We start from the raw sequence: 16768 nt of genomic DNA, 5'->3' as shown, positions 1-16768 counted from the left end.
ATTAATGCCTGGAGTAGCCTGCCTATTTCGTATAGTACCTGCACTTAGCCTTTTTGGAAAATACGTCAGTTTACAGTGGTAAATACAATTTAACTGACTCATTTTTAAAAAAGTTTAAGAAAATTAATTTGAATGCACTTAGGCAAAATTATCATTTATAACTTGGGACAATTATTTAAAAATAATCTTGTATACAGATTTACTTATTTGTCTTCCGCCATGGCCGGTTTATAGGGCCGGTCTAGATTAACTGACACGCCACAGGTATAATACCCACAAGGTTGATTCCTTTAAGTGGGCTACCAGTTTTTACATATGCAACTATCAGGTGTACGCCTACACCCCGTGCTTAGGTCGTGGCCATTTCTTTGAATGATGCCAAAGATATCCGGGACATGGTCATTTAACCCCCAAAGGCCATACACCAAATAATACAGAATAAAACAGGTTATGTAAATGCATTAATCACAATACGATTTAAATGACTACACACCCGGCCAAGCGGTATTATTATAATACCGTATCCCAAGCCCGTATAGGGAAAATAAGTTAAAAGTATTTACCTTTGCAAGTATAATTCACAATAGCAAGTGCACGTAGCTTTTACTGGTGCTCTTAATCTGGAACGAAGGTTTTTAATAACCTATTAGATACCTAACGGGTCTTTAATTAAGCCTAAACTTAGACCGGTTAGTTTTAAAGGAAGATACAGTCTAAAATGCATGATGAAGCGAAGACCGAAATAGAATGTCTTTTAGACCCGACAAGTTTAAAAACTTGTATAATATTGGTAAGCTAAACACATTCTGGATTTTGAAACAAAATTGATAAGGTTTGACCCGTTTCGGTCAATTTATGCAAACTAGTTACATAAACCGAACCGAACGCGAAATATGCGTAGCAGGTAACCCTATGAGTCATATACTGGTTTCCTAAGTTAATATGCCTTAAATATGTTGTGACATCAGTAAGATATCTTCTATTATGCCCCAAATGAATTTAAACTCAAATTATGCCCCGAAGGGGTATTTTGGTCATTTAAATGGTTATAAAAGATATTTAATATAAATTTGAGTTACATGTCTGATGTATTCAGTAAAAATACTTAATTTACTAAGTTATCTCATTAGGCTATAACCTATATGTGAAATTTATCATTTCTAACCATACTATGCACCGAAGGGGCATTTTGGTAATTTCACCTAAGGTTTAAAGGTCGAATCTGAAAATCTGGGTTTAAAACTTTTGCTTACTGCTAAAGTATAAAAATTTACCTAAGATTTCAGTAGGTATCAATTCTTATATATCTAAAATGGTTTTAATACATACTATGCGTTAAAAACGCTTAAAAAGACGATTTTGAGCTATTTCCGGGTTTTTAAAGGAAAGCTGATATTTTTATTATTCCAAAAGGCTTAAAATGTTCTATTTATCATATTAGAGCAGTAGAAAAAGGTTTGGTATCAAAAGGATTTGTAAAACTCATTTTATAGCTTAAAAGGGCAAAACCGACAACTTCCGATTTAAGCTTAGAACTCTATGTTATGCTCAGCCTAAAAATAAATAAAATTCTCCAAAAATCCCAAAATATTATTTTATATCAGTAGGTATAAAGTTTGGTATCGAAAATCGGGTTTTAATAGGCTATATGCACATTACGCCATTTAATTAATAAAGAGCTTTCTAATTACGCTAATGAGCATAACTCTTAATCTTGACCTCAAACTGATATCAAATTTTGGGTACAAGTTTATAAATCATTAACTAAGGTTTCTATTCTTTTACATTTTTAAAAATCACATTTTAAGGTCATATGGGCATAATAGCCAACATTTAAGCAATTAACGGAAACATGCATGTGAATCGGATAACTAATGAATCAAGTTGTATAATCACAGAGGGTTATACTAACATGAAACCTAGTCCTAATAAAGCTCTAAGGCATTTCTAAACTATGCTCTAACGGGTCAGAACTGAAAGTCAAAGCAAAAGTCTACTTTTGCGACTTTCGGTTCTGAACCGAGCTTAAACTGAAAATTGTCGAGTTGAACATGTTTAGACATGTTCTTACATTAATTACCAAGTTATATTAATGATAAAACAGGTTGCATGGCTTCTACATTGTTAATTATGCATTAATTTGAAAATAAGCTTTCTGTTGACTTTTTAAGATTAGCTTTGACCTGACAATTGACCTAGTTAGAGTGGGAATCGGAGAGTGCCCTTTTAAGGGTTTATTACCCTCATAATTACCAACTCATAGGTACTTTCAATTCGAGATTTGACTGAACAAATTATGAGTAATCTCGAACTCAAACCTTAATTACGACGGTTTGACTTTAAGCTAATTAACTAAGCAAAACTGAATTAAGAAAGGTTAATGACACTTACCAAGGTCCTAAGAATGATTATGGATCCTAAGAAATCTTGAGAAAGTCCAGAGAAGCTCCAGAGACCAGCTTGAAGTGCAAATGAAATGAGCAAGTCCAATTGTTGCAACTTCAAGCTCTTATATAGTGAGCTAAATGTCACAAAATCATCACACCTAAGTCTACATGTGTTTCCTGATATTCCCCATGTGTCCCTATAATGCCAAAACCATTTTCCAAGTCCCTGAATTCGAAAACCACTCATATAAGGCGGTGCAACCTGTGAAACAGGCATCTGTCCATTTTCTGCTGCCAGCGACTGTCTTACGGACCGTAAGCAAAAATCCTTGCGGATCGTAAGCACCTCTTACGGACCGTAAGCCTTTGGCTTTGCGGTCCGTAACCGACCTTGGATTATATCGCCCAGTTGCAGTGCTTGCGGACCGTAAGCCTAAAGCCATTCAGTCCGTATCCGATGACCAGAACACAAAAACTTGGAAACTTTCGAGCTTTGAATATGTAACTTTGGAATTTCCGAATCACCTGCTTTCTTTTCAGTGTAGGGACCATGTAACCAGACTTTTGCATGGTCTTGCCGTGCACTTACACATCTTGGAATCTTATGGAGAGTCTTGTCATGCACTTGAATAAAGTTTAATTCTTTTGAACAAGAATTTTAATTATAAACTTTGTTGTAACATTATTTAGATACCCAAATCTTTATAACTGAATTTGTTTATTATGGAAATGACCGGTTCTAAATATATCAGATGTTTATCATAAATGATTAAGGTCTTGGGATTTATAATTTGGTCGCTCAGAGGTGTTTATTAACATGTCGACCCTTTTAAATCCTACCATACATCTTTTACTTGATCCGGGTTCCTGACACGTTTATCTTACATGACACGTGTCTTTATTTTATTGGGTATGATTTTACGAGGTGTTACATTTAACAGCACCAAAACTGGTTTTTTACTTATTTTTTCGACGGTTTTCTTTTGTACCAATTTAAAACCGGCCTAAACTGTATCAGTTCGGATTCTCACTTTAAAAAACCGGTCAAAAAATCCATTTTGTAAATGTCTACTTGTGAGTTTATTATAATAAGAGCTTTTTGGAAGTGTAGAAATGTCTTTTGGTTATTAATCGTGTTGTTGATGTAGGTAGGCTTACCAGCTTCTAACGCTAGCCTTTTAAGCTCGAAGGGTTAAAAGCTCAAAAGCGTCTACCATGATGGGATGTGTCTATAATAGCATTCTATGTCAATAGTGACATTCCACGTTTGATCGCCGAATATGAGTCCCCATGTCTACTGCAGCACGTGGTTGAATGAGGGAGATCTAATATCCACTATATAAAACCCTCACTCACCTAAAATGGTTTAGTCTTATTTGGCCACTTGGAATGAGAGTTCCCCCTTACCCCTTTTGCCTCTATGCTTGACGCTCAAGCTACCTGGGCTGAAAAGGCTTCACTATATATAGATGCCTTGGGCATCTCAGGTAACACCTAATTTTTACCCTCACTCGCCACACTCTCGAGGGAGCCAGTTGTAATGCTTTGCGTTTTTGTATTTTCCTTATTTAGAAAGATGTATTCGTATTTCTATTTTTTGGAAATCTTGCAATCATAATTCATTTCAATCTGCGTAATCTCGAGACACGCTTGTTTATGCATAAATACATGATACTTAATCAATCTCGAATACGTGTTTTATATAAGAAACCAAATTATACTTGATGTTTAATTATATTCGGAACCACACTCATATACATTCATGTTATTCACACACTCATATATTCCTTATTCACACACGCAATTTCCTAACTCTTTTATTTAAGCTTAAGTATTATTATCACAACACTTACAGGCTTAAAGCAGTGGCTTGGCTCTGATACAACCTTTACTCTCACGACCCCCGACCCACCCTGGACGGAATCGGGTGCCGTGAGCAGTCCAGTGGTACCGGTGATTATTTTTGGAAACGTTGCAGCGGAAATTTCATCAGGACCGTGAGTTAGGAAAAATATCAAAGTTTAAAAACACCGGATTTTATTTATTAAATAGATGGGATAAAACCCATGTTTTACAATGGTAGCTTTAATATAGATAAATTTGATTTTATAAAACAATATTTCTTAATTTGATTTAATTAATAAAATAAGCCACTTCTTGAAGTCCTTCCGTGCTGGATCCAATCCTTACTCCAATCTACTGTAATTACCTGAAACGTTTTTTTTAAAAGGTTTTGTCAGCGGGAAATACTGAGTGAATCATTCTTTTTATGTAAAAATCATGTGTAGTTATAATTTACAGTATTAAGAGCGATTACAATGTTTCTGATATCAATCCAACTACCCACAGTATTTGTCACTCGACCATCCATTGGCTAGCCCATTTGTCCAATGGTGTATGTGACTGTGGTCAGATCACCCCTTGGACACCCGTTTGTCCAAGTGTGACGAGAAACAAGTAATGTATACAAAACCCCACATACCGGCTGTAATTTGGTGATTACATAGACTTAATCCCTGTAATTATAACTTTGAAAATAACTTGAAGTTTTGTAAAACAGTTGATAAAAAGAGAATGACTCACATCATAAGCATGCAGGATTGAGTTAACAAACTTCTTGATTCTACTTCTTCCGATAATTAAGCATGCACTTTATTATTCTGGATCTTCTGATGATTTAATAGTTTGTTTGATTGTAAGTGTGTGGTTGGGAGTATTTTTGGTAGTTAAACATATAGTTTAACGGAATGGAATACGTATTTGTGTAAAACCCAAATCAAACCTTAACGGTAGTCACGAGATTCGAACCTTAACGAATTTCACAAAGTATAGTCTTATTCAGACAGTACTTTGGTATCCATTTAATGAACTCACAAAGTATAACACTTTGGATTCCGTTTACCGAAATTCACAAAGTACAACACTTTGGCATTCGTTAGTTGATTCCTGAATCAATCGGACAGAACATCGCTTTGGTGATTATTGGTTAGAACACCAACGTATAGAGAGAAGAATAGAAGAAATGAACAAAGGAAAATGAATCTTAAGCTTCCTATTTATATGTAGATTTACTCCTTAGCTAGAAAGTTTCCTTAACCATTAAGTTTCCTTAACTATTAGGTTTCCTTAACTATTAAGTTTCCTTAACTATTAAGTTTCCTTAACTATTAACTTTGCTTATCTATTTAACTAAATAACTTACTTAGCTTAATTAATCTTAATTAATCTTGATTAACTTAATTAATCTTGATTAATTAATCATACTCAACTTAATTAATAGATTAATTAATCTACTCAGCTAACTTAGCTGCTAAGTTTATTTAATTATTAAGTTTACTTAGCTATTAAGTACTCTAGCAGCTCCTTGCTTACGAGTTCTAATTTCTAGATACAATGGAACTCGTATTAGTGTATTAACTCAATTCAACTTTAACGATAATCACGAGATAAAACCCTCACAACGAATGACAAAGTGTAATCACTTAAACATCCATCGGATTCACAACGAATGACAGAGTATTCCCCGAGTTCGGGTGATACAAAAACATCCTGTCGGAATCACGACTAATGACAAAGGATAGCACTTAAACATCCTGTCGGATAGTTTCAATCGATCGGATAGAGTACCGTACCAGTGATTAGAGTTATTACCCTAATAACGGGCAGAGTTTAGGGATTCAGAGAGTAAAATCCCGAGCTATTATTTACAAAAATAAAAGCTGACGAAAAGAAAAGAATTGAACAGCGATCGAGTTAATACCCGGCATCGTAGCAGCACCCCGCTATACTAATTAGTGATTTGGAGACTATTTCGGCTATAACTCGACGTATACAACGAGAATTTACGTCATTCTAACTTCTGATTTCAAGTCCCAAGGCCTGCTATTTATACATCAAAATTGACATGCTTACGGACCGTAAGACTATTCCCTTACGGTCCGTAAGGGACACCTAAGGGTCATAGGGTGCCACGCGTGGGACTAGGCTTGCTGAGTCGACGTCTCCTTAATTTACATTTTGACAACGAGTTATAAGGATAATTATCGAGTAGGGAATACCCCCCCCCCAAGTTTTACGGACCCTGATCCTGATTCTGATTATTCTGAAAATTTTAGGGATTGTGCAGGATTACTTGGGTGTCTCAATTAAGGTTTCCTTTTTATACAATTAACATAATAAGTATTAATTTTAGTGAGAGTCGTTACATCCTCCCCACCTTAATAAAATCTCGTCCTCGAGATTTGGACTATGATATTTTCTTGGGGTCATGTTACTCCTTTTAAACAATATTTCGTGGGATGGAATTAAAAGATATTTGAGGGGTATGAATTTTGAAAATAAAAATGATTTATAGAAACAATTGGATTCAATATCCGAAATGAACTTATTTTGATCAATTGAGGGAGATTCCGAATTGATAAATCTCTATTTGAAGTATGGAAAAAAATGATTTGTTAATGATTATCTGAAATCAATATCGTTTCCTTAAATGGTACTGGTCAATAGAATTTAGTGTATCGTAATCTGAGTACATAATTGTACCAAGAATATGACAAATCAAACGAATGACGTAGGAATAGGGTTTATTATTAGCACAGGCTACAAATGTATATGGATACTGCAAGGTATTGAAAGAACTTAAAATTTACCGTTTTTGAAATTAACTGAGAGTTTCAAGGAAGCGGATCTAGATATTTTAAAAGATGAAATGTTCAAACGAATGAGATGAAATGATATAGTTTTCAAGGTGATTGGGTTCAAGCCAAAATATATATGATCACTGAATGTGAAAGACTTTTAGAATCAATAAAGTTTTTTGTCAAAAGAAAGCTTTCTTTGGTTGGCAACTGAGGAAGACTTAGAATCTACAGATTCAAAAATAAAATAAAAGTATAAAAATGATTTGTCAAATATTGAATTATGATATGAGAAAATCAATGTGCTGAGATGGGTGATTTGTAAGAATACATAAAAAGACAATAAAGTTAGTGTATTTTTGTCTTAATACATAATTGTATTCAGATGAGGTTAATCAAAATGTTTGATTAAAGATAGGGGATATTTTGATTTATTAAATATTTTTTCCTTTTATGTTATCATAAAGTAGATTAATAAATAAATATAGATAGGTTTAAAATATCAAAACCCGTGGTAATTTTGACAAAATAATGATATATGTTTTATAAATAGGTTTACCCAATATTCTAGAGCTTACGATTATCATTTTTAAAATCAAGTATGTTTAACTGTAAGATTTATAATAGGGTATTTAAATCATAAAAGTAAAATAATAAATGTTTATTATTTTAATATCAAGCATACTTAAATATTGGTTTGCGTAAATAACATTTGATATTTTAATATATATATATATTATAAAAGAATATTTCTATAAATATTTAATGGTTGTGAAATATTAATCAAGATGAACATTTATTTATAATATGTCTTGTTCATGAATGTTAGACAATTATTTAGATAATTTTATTCGTCCCTTTAAAAATATGTCTTCTCTTTACTGTACAAAGTATATATATTATAAGAATATTTTTATATATAACTGAAATTTACTAAATAAGTATGATGACTTTTATATACATTAAATAGTTATTATCATGGTTGGATATTGGTTAGTGCTGCCTTGTTTAAGCATAGGTGGCCAGTCCATGCCTAACTAAGGCTAGGCTACCCAACATCTGTCCTTGATAATAATCTAAAAAAAAAATAATATTAACACCATTATTATTAATATTTTATTACAAATATTAATAAAAAAATAATAATAATAACTAGTCATAAATTTAAACGAGATTAGCGTAATCTTCAAATTTGTGAAAAAGTCACTACAAGGTGATCGTGATGTAAAGAAAATGATTTAATGAAGTTGAAGACCAACAAGCATGTTATAGTTCAAGAGAATTGAAATGCTTGTTGGGATTATTTCGAATTTGAATATGATGGCTTAAAATATCATATGGGACTTTGAATTGAATATGGATTGCGAGCAAGTTAACTGGGTTTGAATAAAATGAGTTTTAATAAGGAAGTTCGGACATGATCACAACAGAAATCATGTATACCCTTCAAAAGAAAATCAAGTTTTTTTTCAAGATATTCATTGATTCGATATTAAAGAGTTATTGCTTTGTAAAAACGCGGTTTACAATGAAAAGATCAAGTATAGCGAAATGATATTTGAACTTTTGATAAAACAACAAATTGGAATGATGCCCTCCTATGGTTTTCATAATTCAAATGAACCACATGCGCAACAAACAGTGCATGTGTAGCGTGTGGATTTATCAAGAAATGAAATGGATCAATATTTGCTACTATGAAAGAAATCTTTATGGTATGATGACCATTAAAAGAAGTAGAAACACGAAAGTTAACTTATTATAGGCAGAAGTCAGAATTGCAATGAAAGGAATATAAGAACTTTATCTAGAATTTCGTGTGATAACCGTTGTTAAGTGACATTACCAAGGAATATCGAATGAAATGAAATGAAATAGGGGATTTGCAAAGGTATGTGACTCCTTTTTCAGTGATAATAATTATGACTCAGTTTAGACTATGCACCGATGATTGTGAAATCTTGTTCCAACGTACCTCAGCGAGATTCAGATCGTTTGTAGGATCATGTGGCAAAGTGCTTCTTTTTTATTAGTAGTTTTCTACTTACAGAATTAGTATTGGTGTCATCGTGCCCAATTTATATTTTTCAAAGGTCTTGCCTTGGAAGTTGTGTGTGATAAACTTCGACGTCTGTGGACGTATAATTTAAGTTTCATGTGTTTTCTTGTGTATTAGCATAACTTTATATGCTTCTTACTTGCGTTAATAATATATGGTAACGCATTGGAAATTTGTACTTTTGATGATGTTCCAACTTAATGGGTTTCCATTTATTATTGTCGCATGAGTTACGAGACAGATGATCAAACGAAATAATGTTTGATATCGGAATTAAAGATATATGCAGGAGATTTCTGACAAAGAAATCTAGAATTATTATTGACACATATGCTTGTGTTTTAGTCTTAATTATTAATCGTTACGGTTTTTGGAATTTCTTATACATATCTATATAATCATATATTTCACATGCTGTAATATACATACCCTTTATAAGGTCAATGTATTTATCAGATTCATATTTCCAAGAACCAGTCAGATATTTGGTCATGATACTATTTAGGGAAATCTTGTTACTATTTGACATATTATTTACCCCGTCTTATCCGGTTCGCGCCGGAGCGGTAATCTCAGTATATCCGGACAAGCTGGAGAGTCTGCTACTCTATACCCAGTTTTGCCAGAGAAAATTTTCTATTTCCCATAAATAGTATCTTTTCAAAAAGTGCCTCTTTTATTAGGGCTTTTATCCAGAATCAAGGAAATTTGTATTTCCATAACATATCTTTATTCTTGACCAAGTAATATCAATAAACAAGAATAAATAGAAATTAAATGCTATTGCCTGCTAGTCGTCATTCTTATGGAATATCAATAACCATTACATTATACTTATTTATACTTATATAAGTAATTTTATCTTGAAGCTTATATTAAGACAAAATTCTTAAGTTCGAGTCTAAATATTATTCTGAGTGCTATCAGATAATATTAAGTTTCTAACTTTCCGTTTATGCTTAGGTATTATTATAACACCTAATTGCTTTAAACAAGTGGCTTAGCTTATACTAAGGCATCTTTTCTTATGTTCAAGTCTAAATGCTATCAGATGTGCTACCAGTTAATAGCAATTTCCTAACTCTTTTATTTAAGCTTAAGTATTATTATCACAACACTTACAGGCTTAAAGCAGTGGCTTGGCTCTGATACCACCTTTACTCTCACGACCCCCGACCCACCCTGGACGGAATCGGGTGCCGTGAGCAGTCCAGTGGTACCGGTGATTATTTTTGGAAACGTTGCAGCGGAAATTTCATCAGGACCGTGAGTTAGGAAAAATATCAAAGTTTAAAAACACCGGATTTTATTTATTAAATAGATGGGATAAAACCCATGTTTTACAATGGTAGCTTTAATATAGATAAATTTGATTTTATAAAACAATATTTCTTAATTTGATTTAATTAATAAAATAAGCCACTTCTTGAAGTCCTTCCGTGCTGGATCCAATCCTTACTCCAATCTACTGTAATTACCTGAAACGTTTTTTTCTTAAAAAGGTTTTGTCAGCGGGAAATACTGAGTGAATCATTCTTTTTATATAAAAATCATGTGTAGTTATAATTTACAGTATTAAGAGCGATTACAATGTTTCTGATATCAATCCAACTACCCACAGTATTTGTCACTCGACCATCCATTGGCTAGCCCATTTGTCCAATGGTGTCTGTGACTGTGGTCAGATCACCCCTTGGCCACCCGTTTGTCCAAGTGTGACGGGAAACAAGTAATGTATACAAAACCCCACATACCGGTTGTAATTTGGTGATTACATAGACTTAATCCCTGTAATTATAACTTTGAAAATAACTTGGAGTTTTGTAAAACAGTTGATAAAAAGAGAATGACTCACATCATAAGCATGCAGGATTGAGTTAACAAACTTCTTGATTCTACTTCTTTCGATAATTAAGCATGCACTTTATTATTCTGGATCTTCTGATGATTTAATAGTTTGTTTGATTGTAAGTGTGTAGTTGGGAGTATTTTTGGTAGTTAAACATATAGTTTAACGGAATGGAATACGTATTTGTGTAAAACCCAAATCAAACCTTAACGGTAGTCATGAGATTCGAACCTTAACGAATTTCACAAAGTATAGTCTTATTCAGACAGTACTTTGGTATCCATTTAATGAAATCACAAAGTATAACACTTTGGATTCCGTTTACCGAAATTCACAAAGTACAACACTTTGGCATTCGTTAGTTGATTCCTGAATCAATCGGACAGAACATCGCTTTGGTGATTATTGGTTAGAACACCAACGTATAGAGAGAAGAATAGAAGAAATGAACAAAGGAAAATGAATCTTAAGCTTCCTATTTATAGGTAGATTTACTCCTTAGCTAGGAAGTTTCCTTAACCATTAAGTTTCCTTAACTATTAGGTTTCCTTAACTATTAAGTTTCCTTAACTATTAAGTTTCCTTAACTATTAAGTTTCCTTAACTATTAAGTTTGGTTATCTATTTAACTAGATAACTTACTTAGCTTAATTAATCTTGCTTAGCTTAATTAATCTTAATTAATCTTGATTAACTTAATTAATCTTGATTAATTAATCATACTTAACTTAATTAATAGATTAATTAATCTACTCAGCTAACTTAGCTGCTAAGTTTATTTAATTATTAAGTTTACTTAACTATTAAGTACTCTAGCAGCTCCTTGCTTACGAGTTCTAATTTCTAGATACAATGGAACTCGTATTAGTGTATTAACTCAATTCAACTTTAACGATAATCACGAGATAAAACCCTCACAACGAATGACAAAGTGTAATCACTTAAACATCCATCAGATTCACAACGAATGACAGAGTATTCCCCGAGTTCGGGTGATACTAAAACATCCTGTCGGAATCACGACTAATGACAAAGGATAGCACTTAAACATCCTGTCGGATAGTTTCAATCGATCGGATAGAGTATCGTACCAGTGATTAGAGTTATTACCCTAATAACGGGCAGAGTTTAGGGATTCAGAGGGTAAAATCCCGAGCTATTATTTACAAAAATAAAAGCTGACGAAAAGAAAAGAATTGAACATCGATCGAGTTAATACCCGGCATCGTAGCAGCACCCCGCTATACTAATTAGTGATTTGGAGACTATTTCGGCTCTAACTCGACGTATACAACGAGAATTTACGTCGTTCTAACTTCTGATTTCAAATCCCAAGGCCTGCTATTTATACACCAAAATTGACATGCTTACGGACCGTAAGACTATTCCCTTACGGTCCGTAAGGGACACCTAAGGGTCATAGGGTTGCCACGCGTGGGACTAGGCTTGCTGAGTCGACGTCTCCTTAATTTACATTTTGACAACGAGTTATAAGGATAATTATCGAGTAGGGAATACCCCCCTAAGTTTTAGGGGCCCTGATCCTAATTCTGATTATTCTGAAAATTTTAGGGATTGTGCAGGATTAATTGGGTGTCTCAATTAGGGTTTCCTTTTTATACAATTAACATAATAATATTAATTTTAGTGAGAGTCGTTACACTACCTCCTTCCATGACAATTCTTATGGCTCCTTAATAATACTAGACTAAGGTGTTGTTTGTTTTTCAGAGGTAAAATGTCTGCAGTCTGCGGACCACATCTACAGACATCTATAACAGAAGAGGTGGACCAAACCTCTACAGTTTGCAAGAAGAAGACTGTTTGTTTTTTAACTTCTGCAAGTTGCTGAAATAAACTGAAATATAAATAAACTGATTTATTAAACTTAAAAGAGTTTTTCAACATTCAAATTTAAATAATAGTTATACAATACTGAAATAATATTCATAAAAAGACAATAACATTTTTTCTCAAATCAATTATTCCATGCTTTGCATTAACTACTCAATAATCTCATCTCGTAACGGAGTCATATATTCCCGAGCTGATGCAGTACCATGTGTTTCAACCTCATCTTCATCAGCATCAATGTGCACTTGCGTATTATGCAACGACTCATTGGGTTGATCGTATTCTGTAAACAACTCATCGCTCAAACCTTTTTTCCTTATAAAATTATGTAGCGCGAAACATGCAATGGTAATGTTCCTTTATGTAACCAATGGAAATGGTGTCATCCTCTTCAATATAGGGAATCTTGCTTTTAAGACACAAAAAGCACGCTCAATGATGTTCCGAAGTTTTGCATGTGCACGATTAAATTTCTTTTTATTAGTCAATGCACATCTTCAACGAAAATCTCCAAGCCAATACCTCAGTTAACGATATGGAGCCATAAATCATCGTATGTGTGCATACGCGACATCACAAAGATAATACTTGTATGTAAAGATATACAATTTATTAGAAAAGTAAACCAAGTTAGGAATATTTAACAAACGATAAGCATACCTAGTGGTGGAAACGAGAATGGTGCATGTGGATCTGATAATGCCTCTGATAATATTCTAGCATCATGTGCTACCCCTTCCCAGTCGGCTACAACGAACGTAAAAATCATGTTGAAGTCACAAATTGCTAATACGTTTTGATAACAATCCCCCCTCTTCCATTACATAAATCTTCTTTACTAGTAAGGACAACAACATGTATCAAAGTTCCAACTAGTGCACCAACCGCTCTTTTAAAAACCCGTCGTAGCCTCTTATTATGTCCCAGAATGTTTGGATTTGGATTGAAAGAAGTTGGTACTATCATATCTTTGGCAAAAAGCATCATTTTATCCAAGACTTCATAAAAAAATTTATGAATTGTTTGATTTTAGTGTTGAAATCTACGCTTGATAACTACATAACGTTGATTATAACCTATTATCATAAAAAACATAGCCATCTTCTCCTCAACTGATACATGTTTACTATCTTCTAACGAATAATTTACTCTAAAATTCGGACAAATGATTCACAAGACATACGTAGCAGTTCAATGCATTGTTTGGGATTTCATGTCAATAACTATAACGTGTATTTATGTCCTGCCATACTCGAATCAATGTCTCGCATTCGTTTTGAACCTCTCCTCCAAAAAAACAGACATACAAGTACATAAAAATGACGAGAAGTAATTTCTTAGGGTAAATTAGACTTTTTGTCTTTTATGTTTGTATCGGGTTGCAGTGGATAACCTTTAACTTCAATAATTACAACCACAATCTTTTTATTGGAAAAACTCATTACATTTTTCTTCCTTTAGCTACCAGATGAGGAATTAAACCTCTAATGCTGCCTACGTTTGTATGGTTGTTTAAATTCAACTGTGGCAGATGATGAAGATCACGTGCAGTTAAGGTTTGCAAGAACTTAGCCCACAACCTGAAATATTGAACCCCATCAGTTCGTTTGATCATAATCAAACTATTTTGTTCGTCGAAATCCCAACTTCTTATCTGACCCGTATATTCCCCTTTGGTGTTCACATACCTCTTCTTTTGAGTCTGATCAGGAAGAGTTTTGAACCATTTGTGAGGCCATACGGACCTCTTCGGGAATTCGAATAGGATTAGTAATTTTGTCAGGAGGAGCATCTCCAAAAACATAGCTTCTAAGATCATCCATATTCATGCCCACGGAATCATATTCAATATTCTTGCCCTTACTAGTTTCAACATAATCAAATTTGTCGGCAATCTCATCATATGTCCTCCAATCTTCCACTGTACCTACCAAAACATTGCCTTCACCTAAAATCACATCAGCAGAAGAGTCAAAATCATCAGGATCAGAAAGAGAACCAGAATCATCAGTAGAAGGACCCTTGTCTTGCCCAGCCTCAACTCCCGAACTAGACTCCCCCTCTGTAACAACCCGACTTTCCGAGTAAAGTCAAAGTCAAGGGCAAGTCTTGTCATTGCTCAGATCTAACATTTCGTGCTTAATTGACTTGTACTCTAAGAGATTCGATAAATAGTTTAACCCATTACGGTAATCAATATATTGTTTTAAGCGATATTTTAAAACTGTGTTTTACAACGCATTCACAACGAATATTCAAAACGCAGTTATCGCATTTAACGCAGTTTCTAACTCATACTATTTAAACGCATTTTATCGCATACCACATCACATGTTTATACTAAACACTATCACATCGCTATCGCATCGCAACTCGAAACGCAGATTTACTTTTATGCATATTACGTGTTATGTGTGTTATTTGTGAGATTACTTGTTTAGTGTTATATGGTTACCTCATCGCAACTCGCTTAAACGCAACACAACGCTTAACGAACGAAACGAAAGTTGGAAAACTAACTCGCACCAGTCTCCTGATCGAATGACCATTCGATCGAATGATCATCCGTCCGGATGACCATCCGATCGGATGGCCATCCGATCGACTGGCCATCCGACCCACACTCTCCACCACCTTATCTCCTCTCACCTATAAATACTCGCATGTCACATCACTGTTCACTGATGTGACAGTTTATCCGACTCACTCCTAGTTCACTTTCAAGCACATTTCACTCGATTCCAGGATATTTCCGTAAGTTTTCTTCCTAAATCTTGTACTTCCATCATCACCACACACATCTTCATCATCCTCTCCATCAAAATCATACATTTCCACCATGAAATCGCCTGATTTGGACTGCTTTAAGGTGACGTCATCTCGGTTTCTTATGAACACTGAAGTGTGACATCTTCTCATCAAGATTTATCCAGATCTAAAGATTTCCACACTATTTTACATAAATCTCAACGAGATTCAATAGATTCCAACAATTTTCATACTTTTCTTCAACCTTTCTTCACTTTTCACTCAAAACCGATGGAATCTAGACTCATTCAGGCTCTCTACTCATTCTCTAGTTGAGAACCGGTCTGAGAACAGATTTCCACCGGAGAGACGACTGATTTACGGGTTGAACATGAAATCTCATCAGGGACAGTTAGTCTGATCGAATGGGGTAATTCCCATCCGATCGACTGAGCTGGACTTAGCGTGGTTTCTGTTGTTTGACACGTCATCACGCCGTCTCCGTTAAGCTTCAAAACTCTTTGGACTTAGAAAACTTGTAAAATTTTCAAAACATCAGATCGCCGATCGAATAGCCATCCGATCGAATGACTATTCGACCAGGTGACTGTCCTTTACACGTTCAACACTTAAACAATTTGACAAAACTTCAAAGAATATCACACTTTCAATCGAATAGCCATCCGATTGAATGGCCATCCGTCTGGATGACCATCCGATCGAATGACTTAATTCATACTACAACGAAAACTTCAAAAGTTTTGAAACAATTTACAAACACACTCACTCATTCGAATGATCAACCGTTTGAATGGTCATCCGTCCGCCGTCCGGATGACCATCCGTCCGACTCACCATCTGACACTTATCTCATCCGACGCACTGTTTACACGCTGTTCAACGCTTATGCTATTGTTCTATGCTCAGGCTAATCTCTCACGCGCTCCCTTCAATCCAAGGCTGTGTTTATTTACTAAACACATATTGTGAGTATACTTGAACCCTTTTCCCCTTAACGCACTTTTGGGTGTTACATACGTTACCTATATCAAATTACATCAACACACAACGAAAACACTTTTAAACGCTACCGCTCTCGCATGTTATACGTGAATCGATGAATGCTTGTATGTTATGTTTACATAGTGATTGTTTCCTGACACCTTAGCAACGATAGTACTATAGTTTGGACTCAGCACCTATCATGGACAAGGGTTGTTAAGGCTTTTACTTC

Source organism: Helianthus annuus, chromosome 7 (genome assembly GCF_002127325.2).
Source record: "Helianthus annuus cultivar XRQ/B chromosome 7, HanXRQr2.0-SUNRISE, whole genome shotgun sequence".
Classification (NCBI taxonomy): Eukaryota; Viridiplantae; Streptophyta; class Magnoliopsida; order Asterales; family Asteraceae; genus Helianthus; species Helianthus annuus.
This window is presented reverse-complemented; position numbering follows the sequence as displayed.